The sequence below is a fragment of the Pinus tabuliformis genome, chromosome 3_1 (assembly GCF_031772625.1).
Source record: "Pinus tabuliformis cultivar Carrire ecotype Pingquan chromosome 3_1, CPIR1, whole genome shotgun sequence".
NCBI lineage: Eukaryota > Viridiplantae > Streptophyta > Pinopsida > Pinales > Pinaceae > Pinus > Pinus tabuliformis.
Window position 1 is genome coordinate 109194361 of NC_142301.1, and position 17857 is coordinate 109212217.

The following is a 17857-nucleotide window of genomic DNA, read 5'->3' on the forward strand; positions in this document are numbered from 1 at the left end:
AAGGAAACTTTGGTACCTCAGTAGATGCATAACATAAAAACTTTGTAAGTTGATTACATCGCAGTGTAGAGACCTCATGCAGCCTATTCTGCCAGTTTTCTAGCTCTTCATTTGAATCTGATTGGTAGGAACTTTCCTTCTCCCAGCTGATCCTTCCATCCGCAGTGGGATTGATCCAATCTTCATTTCACGCAGTTAGTTTATATATGTGCTCAATGTATTCGTCTTCATAATAATCACGGACTGGTTTTGTGTATCACGCACCTTCTGCTGGATCCAACGAAACAATCACTCAAAGTTCCTTCTTTTCAAATACCATGCTTCGCTTGTTTAAATTAGTGATTGCGTTGATGTCAAAGGGCTAATCAATTCCAAGAAACGATGGGTATGGATTAATTTCATCTACGAACTCGATAACTTCAAAATCCACTACAGTGCTTGTGCCTTCAATATCTACAGTTACTCCATGCAGGCGACCCATTGGAATTATCTTTTGCTGGTTCACCATGTGCAGCTAAATTGGCGACCATTGTAACTTAGGTTTCTCCATTTAGCATCAGAACCCAAGTCTAGGATTACCTGGTCTATTTCGAAATCACCAATCTGCACTGTCAAAGGCATCTCCCTACCAATTCTCTTCTTGCTTCGGTTCACCTTATTGATTGCACGTTGTTCTGGTAACGACTTATACTTGCTGTCACAGTTACCTATCAACTCTTGTAGTCCTTCCACTGCCTTATGATCCCGTAATAACTTCATGCAGATCTATAGAAATGATTTTAACACTGTAGGATCTGAATCTTGCACTGAATTAATTTCTTCAGGTTTCTCCTTCTGTGGGATTAACGACATCTAATTCTTAGACGTAGAAGCACCTGGATCAATAAACGTTTTTCTTGCCTCCATGAATGTATCTTTTTCTTTATGTACATAAAACCCAACGTTCTTCTCATCGACTCTTCGAAACCATAGATCTGATACTGGTTGTTTTCCTTTGATCTTGTCTTCACCAGTGGCTATACCACTTCGTGTGACTATATTGATACTGGGATCATCTTCATGCAGCTCATATCTCATCATCTAAATATTTTGCGTCGGTTGTTGGTTCTTCTTTTCCTGCATCTTCGCTATTAATACTAGGAAATCTTCTATGACATGATCAAATTGCTGACAATATTGACAAGAAGGGTGAGTTGGATTTTGACAGTTGTGCAAAAATGTTCTGGTTCTCCAAAATTGTAGCAAAGATATGGCCACGACCTCTTCTAGATATTCCTCCACGACATCTTCCTCGTCCTTGGAATCCTCCCCGAGCCGCAGGTGAGTCTTGATCATTCTACGTGTGGTTTTCATCCTGCGTTCTATACATCAAAGTTCTATCCATCATTAATTCATAGCTTTGACAATTCCTTTCATCATGACCAACTGATTTACAAAAGTTACAAAACAGTTTCTTTGGAGACTGTACAAATTTCTGTAATATATGACAATTATCTGTCGAATGATGTCTCGACACTTGGTAGATGCTACACCAGGCATTTGTATTGGTGCTTGATCCAGTGGAAGATTTTGGCTCAGTAGGTTGGGACCCCCCGCAATTATATAATCCCAGAATACAGGGAACTGATCTTTATGATGACCTTCAGTCTTGTACTTCGTGCACCAAACTTCAGAATGTGTTTCCAATTTAACCTCCTTTCCCTTCTTCAGATCTTGCAACTCCATATGCAGGCTTGTTATATACAATTGGATTTGTTGAACTCTTATGTTCGTTTCTTGGATTGGTGAAGCTTCTAGGTCCATCGCGATCTCCAATGCTTCGGCCTTAGACCCAATATTCTATTGAGATAATGACAATCTTAAGTGAGGTAATAACATAGCTATGTACTAGTCCCTATGTTGTTCATCTGAAATCTGAAGATTAGCTTGGCTTAGTAAATACTTCAGTCGCTGATCTATATCCCATGCAGTCTCGTTAACCCTCTGCTTTATGTCCTTTATTTTGGGCACACATTGAGCTTGTGAATTAGGCTTCCTAAATTTGACATTCAACGCATCCTTCGTGTCAACGAACGAAGCAGCCAGATGAGCCGTACTATATCTAATGTACCATGTAAGTGCTCTGTCCTGTAGTGTTGTACCTAGTTGTGATTTCTTCATGTCATTATTGTTGACCTGCTACGCTTTCCACATAGCTTTTGCGATGAACCAAAAATGATCGGGATCCTCTACCTTGACCCTTGAATATATCCATTTCCACTGTATTCGCCATACTGAACAACAGAGGTGGAGGCATAGGTGTATGAGGCAGAGGTGGAGTGGATGGATTTGAAATTCCATAAGTATCCTGATCTACTGACCACGCCGCACCTCTGGGTGTAGTAAGGCTACTTATTTCTTCTTCACTTCCAGATTCTCCCATTAGAGGGTTGTATTCACTTCTAATGAATTTTTCTAGATCTACTCGGAATCGCTTTCCACTTTGCATAGATCCAATCTAACATATCTTAAACATTAAAGTAAAGACATAATCCCTATTTTGCACAACAACATTTTAAGTCAGGTCTTTAGTGATTTCTGGTACATACCTCTCAGACATTTGAAGAATTGGCGTTCGGCTTCACTATAAGACACAAATTTATTGATTGAAAATTCAGTGATGAAACTGCCCAAGATACTATCAATCCAATAATTAACAACCCTTTCAACCTTATAATCAGATCCATCAAGATGTTTGACTAATTATGGAGTCCACGCAATAGGTTCATCGTGCTTCCAAGGTTCATTATCTGCTAATTTGGACAACCACTCGTGTAATATGAAAGGGAACGTTGAAAAGAAAACTTCGTGCACTTCTATGTAGAGATAACTTTGTAACCACTTTTTTTTTTACAGACGTGGATTTCGATTCTCTTGAGCTGCAAACTCGTGAAACTTTTGATGTATCCAGATTCCACTTCTCGATTTCTTTCATAGTTGGTCTCCACGGCCGCCACATCACACATCCCTTGGATAGATCTCAGTCTTGGAAATAGAACCATTTGTTGGCTTGAGGGGGCTTGGACCCAAGTTCAGAGTTAGCTACGCTAACCAACAAACCCTACACTACCAGCCCTTTCAGCAACAACTCGCTTAGCACAAGCTGCAGTCTTACCCGAGGTAGTATTGGGGGATCCTAGAACTAGGTTTTGACATCCAGAAGGCTATGTGATATGGGTGTAAGAAGTTTCTTTAGTTTAAGGCTTTATTTGACCTCCGCAAACCCTTATCCTCAAAACCCCCAAACTTAAATAAAAATCCAATTAAACAACGTTATGAGCTTCGCCTAAGGGTCTAATCATGCATAAAATAACATATAACAGTAGATCCAAATCTTTGTGGTGTAATTAAGGCAATAATACAGATAAATGACATTCAACTGAGCATAAATACATAAAACAATTAAATATAGAATTCAGACATAGAATCACTTCAAATACTCTTTATTATCCTAGATATTCAATACATATACTTTAGACCCTTGCGCATACAACTGCAGGGTCCCGCGCACTCAACTGCGGACTTACCAAGGTCTGAGTACACTCAACTACAGAATCCTTCCCCTTTTCCCAAATACCGAAATATCTCATGATTACAAACTCAAAAAAATATCTTCTCATCAATTGATTGCCTTAGACTTGCTAAGACATCCCTTTATATATCCTTTACCCTTACAATACCATGGTCCGCAAACCATGGGCAAAGCATAATACAACTTATCTCTTTACAAAATAAGGGGCTTCAACTTGCCTAAAATCCCCTTTGACTCTTAAAAACCTGCGCTACTTGCACTCCACTCCTCAAAATGGGGAGCCTTTACAATATCTTATCAAAATTTGACTTAAGATTTAGCAAAACTTAACCCTTGGGGACCCCGTCCCAACAAATTTGAAGTTATTATTCGTGATAATATTTTGGTATTTTCGGATTATATCATTAAGATTTAGTTTATTTTCCAGGTAATAATATTTTTCAATATTTTTCCATCATAATCCTATGTTGGAAATCGGTGAAGAATATGGGTGAAAAAGTGGTTAGTTGTAGTTACAAGATATTATCCAAAATAAGAAATTTATAATAATGTTCCAATATGAAAATGAAAATAATGTATAAAGTTTAAATCGGTTTGATAATCCATAATACATATGTTTAAAAAAAAATGAAAATTCTCATCTTTTGAAATGTAAATGTAATGACCCCCTGGTAAACTTCAAAAATTGATTTACCAATTTTTGCAGGAAAAAAAATGAAATGTTATTTTTAATTTTGGGCCGATTAGATTAAAAAGCAAGAAAGGAAATATGTGAATTTATGTTGAATTTTTTTTCATAATATAATGTTTTATTTTTGAACCATGATTAAGAAGCAATGCAAGAGTAAGCTATATGAGGTGTAGTTGGACATTTAGGGCAAGGTATTTACCTAAACTCCTCCATGGAAAGAAAAACCTTCCAAGGAAAATCCAAGAGGGGATTGGGAACCTAAGGCAAGAGGAGAGATATAACAAAAAGAAAGAGAAAATAAGATTAGAGTTGGAAGATACAGTGAGGGTTTTGGTTTTGGAGCTTGAGATCTCAGCCTTATGTTTGTGGCTAAGTATGGTTGTCATCAGATAGCCTAGAAACTAAACACTACAAAATTGAATGGTAATAAACTACCCTGGAAGTGAAGTAGGCTCGGAGGAGATGAAGTAAAAAAAACTAGTCTCAAGGTAGGGAGGAGCGTTGCTTGGTTCAATAGTTCGTGGATTTTGGGACAAGAGGTAAGTATTAAATTATGTGCTTGTGATAATGTTTAAGCTTGCAGAGAAAATATATTTAAGTTCTACAATGTTGAACTATGTACTGTATAACTGGTTTTCTTTTCTTAGAAAGAAAGGAGGCATTGTGAACTGATTAGTTAATAAATTGACATTTTTCTTATCTTGAAAACATTGAGATGAGGTAAGTTGTTTAGAAGTACCGAATAAGCTCGAAGAATTAAATTCTAAAGAACCCTTGCTTGGAAAGAGAAGCACAAATGTTGGGTTAGTGCCTCATTACCACTGGGGAAGCAGAGACGAGATGCACAGTCCCATATCTTGGAAAACTTATTAATAAAAGATACCTAACTTAGAGAAACAATTAGTTAATATGCAGACAACCAAAATACTGTAACAGTACCAAATTAAGCTGGTAAACATATTGTTTGCATGATAATATTTATATAGTTACTGGTGAATATAAGAACTAGATACAATTTCTTTCACAATACTGCGTGCTTGCTGATATATTCACTGAAAAATGCAATAATTGAATACAAACTTACTTTATAGTTTAATAACTAGTGAAATTTGGGTGAATTAATCAAACAATAAGTGTATGCGCAATGTAAACTACCTTAACAATGAGCCAACAATAACAGTGCAACTACACTAGTCAATGGGTAACCAAGTAAAAACATTGAATGAAAACCCTTACTATAGTGAAACAAAATAGGAAGCCTTTTTAAAGTGATTAACTCATAAATTAAGGAAAGGGTTTGTGCCAGAGGCCGGAAAAACAATAAAGATCACATAATGAAGTAGCAACCATTGTTTTCCAAATAGACCTTAGGGTCCAAAGTAAATTACCCAAAGGATATTCGTCCAGAATACAAATAAGATAATCATAAATCTAGAAAAATAGTGATTCTTTTTACAAGGTTTTAGTTTTTAAGAGATTCAACATTACTGTAAAATTAGGCACAACCACAACAAAACAATGCTTAAATAAAAATTGAAGTTCGTATAACCTTATCAATTACTTTAAGATAAATATGTCAACCCTCAGGAAGGGTAAGAGAAATTGGAATGCAAAACTTATCAACAAACAATTTCTCCAATTTGAACGAGGGAAGACAAGCCGGGAAACCCCAAAGCTTAGCTAAATGATAATACTCATAACCATGCAAATTTTGGGCAATGTCATAGGCATGATAACATCTGGTACAAAGTTGTGCAAGCTAAAAATAAGAAAACCCAAAATCTTTTCAGAAAAGGAAATAAGACAATTTGTAACGACAACGATTGCATGGCAGAATCACAGAATAAAACAAGGGTGAACTAGTATGCTAAAACATTTAACCTCGAACCTGGAATGATTGGATCCCTTCTCGTAGAAGCTAGAACTCCTGAAGCATCATGGAATAATGCAAGGGAGATCCTTCTTGTTCAAAAGAGGCAAGACAAAGGACTGGTTCAGTACTGATAAAATAACCACTACCCACAACTGGAACTGTGAATTCAGTAAAACAATGGAGGAAAAACAAATTTACCATAGCTTCGTGGTGGAAAGGAGGACTGAGTTGTTGCATCCAGCCACCTAGGGAGTAAAAACGTCCGTCGAAAGATTCCCTATCCAAAAACCAACCTAGTAAGCGCTAACATAGGCAACAACAACAAAGAATTTTAATTAATCTTGCAAAAAATGAAACCCTTACATGTGCTAAGTTAATCCATGACAGGTTCCAACCGGGGACAACGCCATTGGAATCACACAGAGAGGTTTGACACCACTGCCATAGAATAACAATGAACAGAATTGGAAAGTCACACAATGAACCTCCAGGAGCAAGTCGATTACCCTCATTGACCCCTGATTTCACATCTGTCGTCGATTGATCAAACAACGCCATCCATCTGTTAAAACAAGATAATTACTCATGCATGAGGAGTTGGCTAAACATAGAGAGTCGGTTAACTGAGTGATTGAGTAATTGAGTGTTTGAGTGTTTGAGTGCTGAGTCAAGTCGAGTTAAGTGATAGACGACTTTTAGTGTGTGGTTGCATGTCAAGATATTTTAGCCAAGTCGTTAGTTGGAAAAGGTTAAATATCCTTCACTGGGTTCATTGTAAGCATCATGTTTTGTGTGATCAATAGAAGAGCAGCAATCCATGTTTTATGTGTGAATTCATGCTTTCTCCCCTCTTCCTTTCCATCAAATTGGTATCAGAGCGAGGGAGAATGGATTGGCAACAATCCGTGTGAGAGGAGAAACATATTTTTTCTCATGGTGTTTAACCATTAACTCATCCTATAGTGGTATATAGAGTGTGTGGTGTTTAAACATTAACGCATCTTACAATGGTATATAGGGTGTGTGATTTTTAAACATTAGCACATCCTATAGTTATACACAGGGCGCTATAACGCGTTCAGGCTCAGGAGAGAGCTGCGTTAACAGTCAAAAACTTGCACCGTTTTGCATGCACACAGGTTATGTGAAGTTTTTGAAGCGTTAGAGCATTAACACTCTCCTCTGGATCGTCCACTGTGTTTATCGCAATCCATCATAACGTGACACGCGTTAGAGTCGTTAAAAAGTTAAAATTCAATAGAGGTTTGAAAAATTACATGGGCCGTTTTTGTTTGGAGCACGGAAAACTCACATGGGAGTAATAAGGTTTATGATTATAGTTTTTCGTAAAAAAAATTATGCGATTCACTTGAAGCTTTAACATATGGTTGTTTCTAAAAGGTTTTATAAAGGTTTCTTTGTTTTTTACATATAAAGTTTTTTGTTAAAAAAAAATCTTTTATATATAAAAATTAATCGAGAGTTTTCAAAAGGGGTTTTGAAAAAGGTTTTTTTTATATAAAATAAAAACTTAGGGTTTTATTGAAAGGGGTATTTTTGAAAAAGTTTACAAAAGTATAATTTTTTTTGAAGAGAAATTTTTGGAGAAAGATGGCTTTCTCAAATTTCCGGCCCCAGTTCCTACCGTTTACAAGGAAGGATTATGATGTGTGGGCCATTAAGATGGTGAACACGTTGCAGGCACATGACGCTTGGGATTATGTCCAGTTTGGGTTTTCAGAACCTAAGGATGAAGTAGCAAAACGAGCTCTCAATAATAAAAAGAACTAGATCAATAGAAGAAAGACAAGAAGAAGAATGCACAAGCGTTACAACTTATCCAGCAGGGAGTGGATAGAGCAATGTTCCAGAAGATTATGATCACATCTTTAGCAAAAGTAGCATGGGATACTTTGGCGACAAACTATACAGGTATGACCAAAGTCAATATTGTTAAATTGCAGAATACTACGAGAGATTTTGAAAGTCTGCAGATGAAGGAGACAGAGGACATTGATTCTTTCATGAATCGGGTCATAACTATCATAAATCAGTTAAAGATTTATGGTGAAGAGACTAAAGATCAAACAATAATTGAGAAGGTCCTTAGATCTTTGTCTACCAAATTTGATGTTGTGTGTTGTAACATGTATTTTGTTATTTGTTTCATTCAAAAATCACTTGAAAAATATTTTGAAAAAAGATAAGGCAAGTATATCGGAATCAAAATATAAAAGAAATGAAGAAATATATTGGATTTACAAAGGAAACAAGCGTTAAAGCATTAACATGAACCCGAAATATATATGTTGCGTTTAAAATTTCGGCGGGTCCACAATGATTATGGACGGTTGGTTCCACTGACAAGCACCGATTGTGATTTGTGATTAGGTTCTGGACCCAATATTATATATGCCATATTTTATAATGACGACGGGTCCGAAACAACACAGAGCGCTTATATTATATGTATATGACCCTGCCGATCACGATCTGTGATAAGGGTCTGAAAAGCCTTTATGCAGGTTCCTTTAACGATTGCGATGAGTGATGGGGATTCCAGACCCGATAAGTTTATGTGCTATACTTTATAATTCAACGCATCCATCTTATCATGGGTTGTAAAGATTTTTATTGATATTCATATATATTTTTTGTTTACGTTGTTTTATATGAATTTCTATTATAAAGGATTATAATAGAAAGGCCAGATCCGATAGTGATATATATTATGTTATATAAGTCCGACAGATCCGCAAGGCATATGAAAAAGCAGATTTCAAGTTATAAGGCAGGTTTTTCGGGCGGAGAAAAAACGGTAAATGGTTTTATTGGAGCTCACCCGATCCCACTCAGCATTCAACACGTAGCAGCCGAGTGGAGAGAGGAAACCGCCCATTTTGGGTGGGTATTCTCTGGGCTTATGTCCCACCCGAAAACCTTTGTAGACCATCTGATTTGAAAAGCGCAGATCTACGGTGGGATGAATCGGCGGAAAGGTATACCTCAGAAATTGTGCGAAGCCGGTATTGAAATTCGAAAAAGCATGTTTTATAATATATTTTCATTATAAAAGGTTTACAATAGAAAAGCGCAGGTATAAAGGATTTACGCATAAGTCCAACACTTCCATGGTTATGCGACCTAAGGGTGCATAAGTTAAGTTTTACAGTGATTATCGGGCCGATTGCGATTTGCGGCGAAAGTTAACGGAGCGCTGTATGGGCTGATTTGAAAGATTTATAAAACAAGATTAACTCTTTTGAGTTCTATATTAGTCAAAGGTTCACGTTAATTTCGTTGTGTAAAGCGGAAAATCAGAGTTAGAGCCAAAGTTGAAGAGAAATACAATCCAATATGTTTCTTTGCATTTTGGCCAATTAGAATGCCCATGTAAGCTCAATATTACACAAACTAAACATATTTCATTACAACTAAAACGAACTAAGCATCATTAGGGCATTTACAGAGGAATTCGACAGCGGATCAATAGAGCAAGCCAACTGTTATTATCCCCTTCTGAATCCAGTTATTTCATGTTCTTGGAGGTGTCTTTTACCCTCTGCAAAATTCTGTAATAGTTAGAAAAGCAGTTAGATAGTTTGGGCAGTTTAAGAAATCAACAACTGTTTCACAATGCATAAAAGGAGGAAAATTGACTAAGAAAGGGTTGGAATTTTGGAGAACCCAGAGACTAGGCCATTGTATTCTTGATATCATCGTTGATTAATAAAAGAATCAGAAGTTTCCATGAGTTGTTGCATATAGTTTTGTAAGTTTCTCTGTCATGTGTCATGCTATGTTTTGTTCTTTTCAAGTATAGTAATGAAGCTGCAGGTCTTTATTTTCTTATGTAGATAAAGTTAAAATTCCTTAAAATAGCACTCCTATACTTGAAGTCCTCATTTCCTTTCCAAGTTATAGATAATAGTTTCTGTGAAAAACCAACATATTGTTTATGATTCAGTTCTCATTATCACAGTTCCTCTAAGTTACAGATAGTAGTTTCTGTGAAACATCAGGATATTATCTTTAACTTCTCCTTCAATCTTTCTTCATTCATCATTTATATCTAGCAACAAATGGCATTATGAGATGTTCTGGTCATACATGTATTAAGAGTTAAAGACCAAGTTTTCCAGGTCCTTCATTTGAGAACACAATAAACAATAAGTGACAATAAATAATATTTATTAATGTCTTAAGCACAATTTCCCCACAGCTATGAAATTGGTTTCTTAAGGAACAACATTAATTGGCATCGTTTCCGGGGAGAGAAGACAAGAAGATTTTTCCCTAGGTTTCAATATTTTCCTCTGGTTGTTTGGTGAGGAGGAAATATTTGGCTGTTTTGAATCAAAGCAATAACTCTGGCTTCAATAAGGCCCCATACAAGATCAGACACTTCACAACAGAAGGTTCAAGCTCTTTCAGATCCTGAAAGGTTGGTTTCAAGGAGGGTTAGGAATTCTAAGATCTCAACTAGACCAATTCCTACATTGTGTACATCAAGCAGCCACTTATCTGAACATTCATATGATAGAGAGTCATCTTTTCATTATATTCATTTCAGGAACCTAGCTGTCAAGACCAATATTTTGAGTCTGTTACTTTTCATTTACCTGCTGTAATTATTCAACCTCAACCAATAACCACATTACCTCCTTTGCACATTCCATTTACCTCTCAATCAAGTTCCACATCTGTTGGTAATCAAAGTTCAGTAAACATGGAAACACCCGCGTTCTTAGTGAATAGGTATGCACCTCTTCAACTACCACAACGTTTCAATCAAATGCCATAGGATTACCTTAAAAATATTCCACGTTTTTCAGGAGAAGATGAACAGGCAACAATGAATCATGTAGTAGTATTTTGTAATTTTGCAGAAAGCCTAAATGTTGAACATTTAAATGTTGTTATAAGACTTTTTGTTCATTCCCTGGATGAAGAAGCAAGGAAATGGTTCAAAGGACTTCCCAATAATACTATTCATTCTTGGGAAGAGATGGAACGTGTGTTTATTTAGAGATGGGAAGAAAAAAGAGACCATGGATATTCATTAACAGAGTTTAATGCCATAAAGAAGAAGTCTGATGAAACTGTGGCCAAATTTGTCAGAAGATTTAACAAATTGTACAATAGTCTCCCAGCAGAGATTAAGCCTCCTCCTGCTGGTGCAAAAATAACTTTTGCAGGGGCTTTTCAATAAAATTTTGGATTCACATTAAGGGAAAGAAGAGCTCCAACCCTTGATCAAATCCAAACAAAGGCTTTAGAGATAGAAGCGAATCTGGTGGCTGCAGGAAAATCACTAGAGACACAACCTACCCAAGACAAGGGTAAGGCAAAGATAGAATCCTCTCAAAGTCAAGCATTGGAGGATATGTTTAAAACTTTGTCAGATAAGGTAAATAAATTAGAGTTAGAAAATAAGAATTTGCAGAAGCAAACACAGTATAATAAGAACTTTAATCCCCAATACAGAAGACAACCTTTGCAAATCCTGCAAAGGGAAAGGAAAGATCAAAATCAAATTCAAGCACCATTATATATAGAAGCAAATCCTGGTGAAGAACAACATGAAGATCAAATTTCTATATTATCTGCAGTAGACAAAGATGAACTTGGCATTGAAAGAGAAGAGTATGTGTATGATGAAGCAGATGTTATTCATGATGAAATTGAAATTGATGAATATTGGAAGCAATTCTCTGATTTTATGCAGGAAGAACTACATAAGAAATATGACCTCAGATCTAGGAAAAGATCAATAAATCAAGAAAATGAAAGTGAGCAGCAAGTTTCAACTTCCTCACCAAAGGCGACTCCACAAGAATATCAGCCTACAAAACAAGTAAATAAAGGAAAGCAACAACAAAATTCAAATGGCAAGACACAGATACTTCGAGGTGAGTCTTCTCAAGATCAAACTGGAAAAATTACTTTGGAGAAACTTGTTTCAATTCCTCAAATAATTCCAGTCATGAAGAAAGGTGAAGATGAGAATGAAAAGACTACTAAACAGGGTCACTTGTTTAGTCTTACCAAGGAGTTGGAAAAGCTAAGAATACAATTTCCCCTTACAGAATTAGAAAAAACACCTACTTATTAAAAGGAGATTGTTGAGTTTATTAATTTAAAAGAAAATGAGAGTGACACTGTAGATCTGTAGGAAGATAAACCAGTAGTGGTTTTTGGTCCACATGTAGAGGAAGTAGATTCTTCAATACGGCCTTTTTATATTTCCCTATTGGTTCATGATTTCCTCCTACATAATTTTATGTTTGATTTGGGAGCTTCACATAATCTTATGCCTCTGTCAGTGATGAAGCAACTAAATCTACAAGTGACCAAACCTTATAGGGATTTGTATTCTTTTGATTCGAACAAGGTCAAGTGTCTGGGCGTTATTAAGGATCTCGCAAGGTCATTAGCCCAAATTACAGCTAGAAGCTTGTTCATGGATGTTGTAGTAGCAGATATTCCTGCTAGATTTGGAATGCTTCTATCTAGGTCCTGGGGGGCTAAATTGGGAGGTGTTTTGAAACTAGATTTTACATATGTTGTTATAACGACTTTTGGTGGGGAGGAGAGGAGATTGTACAGAGAAACTAGGTTTGTAAAAACAAGTAAAAAAATGGAGCAAGCAATTCACTTGTATATAGTCAGGAGAAGGATGACTTTGCTTGTTTCACACTGCATGATAATGCAGAGCTAGCCGAAGATAATCAGAAGTAGCTTGCTTCAGCCAATGTAATTACAAAGTTGCAAATGGAAGAAGTGTGGAAATGTTTCTTTGACGGAGCTTACTCCAAGGAAGGAACATGTGCTGGTTTTCTTCTAATTGCACTTGGAGGTAATATGTTCCCTTTTTCTTTCAAATTAGAGTTCGAGGAACTAACAACGTGGTAGAACATGAGTCCTTGATTATTGCTCTACAAACAACCAAACAGATGGGAGTCAAGTCAATTTCTGCTTTTGGAGATTCAGAGCTAATTATTAGGCAGATAAAATATCACTGCCAAATAAAGCATCCTAAGCTCGGGGCATACAGAAATGAGGTATGGGATTTGATTGAAAACTTCTTTGAAGCTTTTAACATTCAATTCATTCCAAGATATGAGAATAGATTGGCAAATTCATTGGCTGTGGCTGCTACCACTTTCAAGCCTCCTATTAATCCAAGACTAAGATATGAGGTAGAAATGAGACACAAACCTTCTATTCCTGATAATGTTAAGAACTCGTAAGTTTTTGAAGATGACAAATAGATTAAGGAGTTTTTGACTATGGTTGAAGAGTTCTAGGGCATAGAAATTGATCAGGACGAAGAAGTGACAACAAAAATTGCAGGAGCCAATGGTTTAAAAGATTCAATAGCAAATCAGAAGATCTTTCAATTGAAAGATAATATTCTGCCAAAGGGACTTGTTCCTCCATAAAGGCTTTTTAATTCCAATGATGTGGCTGTGGACTCAGGGAAAATCTCACAAGATGAACATATTCAAGATCACAACATTGGAACTCAGGAGAATCTCAGGTTAGTCAAATTATATGCTGGAGTTTCACCTAATTTTCAAGAAAGATATATTAAACTTTTCGAGAATTATGTTGATGTCTTTGCATGGTCTTATGAAGATCTCAAAACCTATGATGTAAATATTATTTAGCATAAGATTCCTTTGAAGGAGGGGGTTAAACCCTACAAGCAGATGTTTAGGCAGATAAATCCTCTGCTTCTACCATTAATTGAAAAGGAGGTCAAGAAGTTTCTTGATGCCAAAATCATAGTCCCACTCAGTTATTCTGATTGGGTGGCTAATCTAGTACCTATGAGAAAGAAAAATGGAGAAATAAGGTTGTGTGTGGACTTTAGAAATCTCAACAGGGATTCTTTGAAAGATAACTATCCATTTCCTAAGATGGATCATGTGTTGCAAAAGGTAACGAGATATTTTAGAATGTCAATGCTAGATGGATTTTTTGGTTATAACTAGGTGGCTGTGGATAAGGAGGATCAAAAGAAAACAACGTTCACAACCCCCTGGGGAACATTTATGTATGCCAGAATGTCTTTCGGATTGATGAATGCAGGTGCTACACTTCAAAGGGCTATGGACATTGCTTTTGTTGGAGATAAGTTTGTAGTAATATATTTGGATGATATTACTGTTTTCTCAAAGTCTGATGAAGAACATTTGGATCATTTGAAGAGGAATTTTGATAAATGTAGAAGATTTGGACTTTCCTTAAATTCCAATAAATCCATTTTTTCTCTGGAAGAAGGAAAACTATTGGGACAAAATGTTTTCAGAGGAGTGAAGATAGATCCAGCCAGAGTACAAGCTGTGCAGAACATACCATTGCCCAAGAGTAAAAAGGATATTCAAAATTTTCTGGGAAAGATAAACTTCCTGAGAAGATTTGTATCCAACTGTGCAAAATTTTTAAAAGAAATTACTAATATGCTAAAAAAAGAGGATGAAGCGAGTTGGGCCAAAGAAGCTGTAGAATCATTTTCCAGGATTAAAGAGGCATTACAGGCAGCTCCAGTCTTAATCAGTCCTGATTACCAAAAGCCTTTCCAAATTTTTTCATTTGCATCATCAAGTTCAATAGCTGTTGTCTTACTGCAGAAGAATGATGAAGAGAGAGAGCAACCAGTTGCATTCTTCAGTAAGATTCTTAGGGATTCTGACCTAAAATATAATATTATTGAGAAACAAGTGTATGCTTTGGTAGAAGCCTTGAAAGCTTTTAGAACTTATGTGCTACAGTCCCAAATCATTGCTTATGTGCCAAATGTTGCAGTGAAAGATGTATTACTATAGGGAGATGTAGAAGGCAGAAGAGGAAAGTGGATTGCCAAGATCCAAGAATATGATTTGGACATAAAACCCACAAAGTTGGTGAAGGGACAAGGATTGGAAAAAATGTTAACAGAATCAAACTTTCAGGCATTGGGAATTAACTTGTTGGCACCTGTGGAGGAAAAAGCAGCTAAAGAAAGTGAAGGAGAGCAAGATCCAGGTATGAAGATCAGGTATAAATTTTTGTGTTCAGAATGGTATAAGCATATAATTCATTATTTGTGCTTTCTTTCTTGTCCCCAATCCTTAAATAGAACAAATTATAGGGCACTAAAGATCAAGGCACAACCATATGTGATTGTGGAAGGCAGATTGTACTGGAAGGATCCTGCTGGAATTCTATTGCTATGTTTAACAGAGGATGAATTTACAAAAACAATCAACAATTATCATGAGGGGTTTTGTGGAGGACATTACAGTTGGAAAGTAACTGCACATAAGATCCTTCAGGAAGGATTTTATTGGCCTACTTTATTTGGTGATACATATAAATTTGTTAGAAGTTGTCAGAAGTGTCAGCTTTTTGCTGAGAAAAAGAGATTAGCTCCTTTACCTTTGATTCCAGTTTTTATAGAGGAGCCATTTAAGCAATGGGGATTGGACTTTGTTGGAGAAATAAATCCACCTTCAAGCAGACAACACAGGTGGGTTCTCACAGCAACTGATTACTTCACCAAATGGGTAAAGGCAATTCCTACTAAGAGAGAAAATGATCAGATAGTAATGAAGTTCCTCGAAGAAAATATTTTTGGCATATTTGGATGCCCTGTTGAAATTATAACAGATAATGCTCAAGTCTTCAACTCAAGAAAGTTTATTGCTTTTTGTCATGAGTATAATGTTATTTTGTCCCATTCAACAACTTACCATCCTCAGGGAAATGGATTAGTTGAATCTACTAAAAAAAATTTGATGAAGATCCTTAAGAAAACCATTGCAGAAAATCAAAGAGATTGGGATTCTAAGTTAAATTTTGCTACGTGGGCTACTAGAGTAACTACAAGAAGATCTATAGGGAAATCATTTTTTGAATTAGTATATGGAACTCAGGCTCTTTTTCCAAGTCAACTTGTAAAGCCAGTGATTGCAATGATTCAAGAGGCGAAAGAAGAACCAAATGCTTTTATAAGAAGAATGAAAAAAGTGGTGGAGCTAAGCGAGAACAAGGACAAGGTAAGAGACAACTTGATTATGTATCAATCCAAGATGAAAAATATTTTTGACAAGAAAGCCAAGGAAATTGATTTCAAAGTTGCAGATTTAGTATTGAGATGGGATACCAGAAGAAAAGATAAGGGTAAACATGGGAAGTTTGATCCTCTCTGGTATGGTCCTTTCAGAATTTCTGAAGTGAGATCCAATAATACCTTCATCCTTGAGAATCTTAATGGTGAAACTCTACAGTTGCCTGTTAATGGGCAATACTTAAAACACTACTTCTAGTTCTAAAGAATAAGCATCATTTCATTGTGAATACCAGAGTGAAATCATTGTACAAATGCCATAGTATTTCAGTTTATGCAAAGCAATATATGACTCCATGCCCAAAGTGAAGGCACAAATCTACGGTTCTTAGTGCCTCTAAGGCAAAAGCACTATCCCTAGGTGGAGCCAGATGTTGTAACATGTATTTTGTTCTTTGTTTCATTCAAAGATCACATGAAAAATATTTTGAAAAAAGATAAGGCAAGTATATTGGAATCAAAATATAAAAGAAATGAAGAAATATATCAGATTTACAAAGGAAACAAGCGTTAAGCATTGAAACCAGAGCTAAAATATATATGTTGCGTTTAAAAGTTCAGCGGGTCTGCAATGATTATGGATGGTTGGTTCCGCTGACAAGCACCAATTGTGATTTGTGATTGGGTTTCAGACTCGATATTATATATGCCATATTTTATAATGATGGTGAGTCCGAAACAACATAGAGCGCTTATATTATATGTATATGACCCTGCCGATTGCGATTTGCGATAAGGGCTAGACCCGAATATATATATATATATATCTATATAATAACTCCGACAGGTCCGAAAAGCCTTTATGCAGGTTCCTTTGCCGATTGCGATGAGAAATGGGGATTCCAGACCCGATAAGTTTATGTGCTATACTTTATAATTCAGCGCGTCCGTCTTATCGCGAGTTGTAAAGATTTTTATTGATATTCATATATATTTTTTGTTTACGCTATTTTATATGAATTTATATTATAAAGGATTATAATAGAAAGGCCGGGTCTGATAGTGATACATATTATGTAATATAAGTTCGGCAGATCCACAAGGCATATGAAAAAGTAGATTTCAAGTTATAAGGCAGGTTTTCTGGCGGAGTAAAAAAGGGTAAATGGTTTTATTGGAGCTCACCCGATCCCACTCAGCATTCAACACGTAGCAAGTTATTGGGTGGAGAGAGGAAACCACCCATTTCGAGCAGGTATTCTTCGGGCTTATGTCCCACTCAAAAACCTTTGTAGACCATCTGATCTGAAAAGCGCAGATCTACGGTGGGATGAATCGGCAGAAAGGTATACCTCGGAAATTGTGCGAAGCCCGTATTGAAAGTGGAAAAAGCATGTTTTATAATATATTTTCATTATAAAAGGTTTACAATAGAAAAGTGCAGGTATAAAGGATTTACGCATAAGTCCAACACTTCCATAGTTATGCGACCTAAGGGTGCATAAGTTAAGTTTTATAGTGATTATCGGGCCGATTGTGATTTGTGGCGGAAGTCAACGGAGTGTTGTACGGGCGGATTTGACAGATTTATAAAGCAAGATTAACTCTTTTGAGTTTTGTATTAATCAAAGGTTCGCGTTAATTTCATTGTGTAAAGCAGAAAAT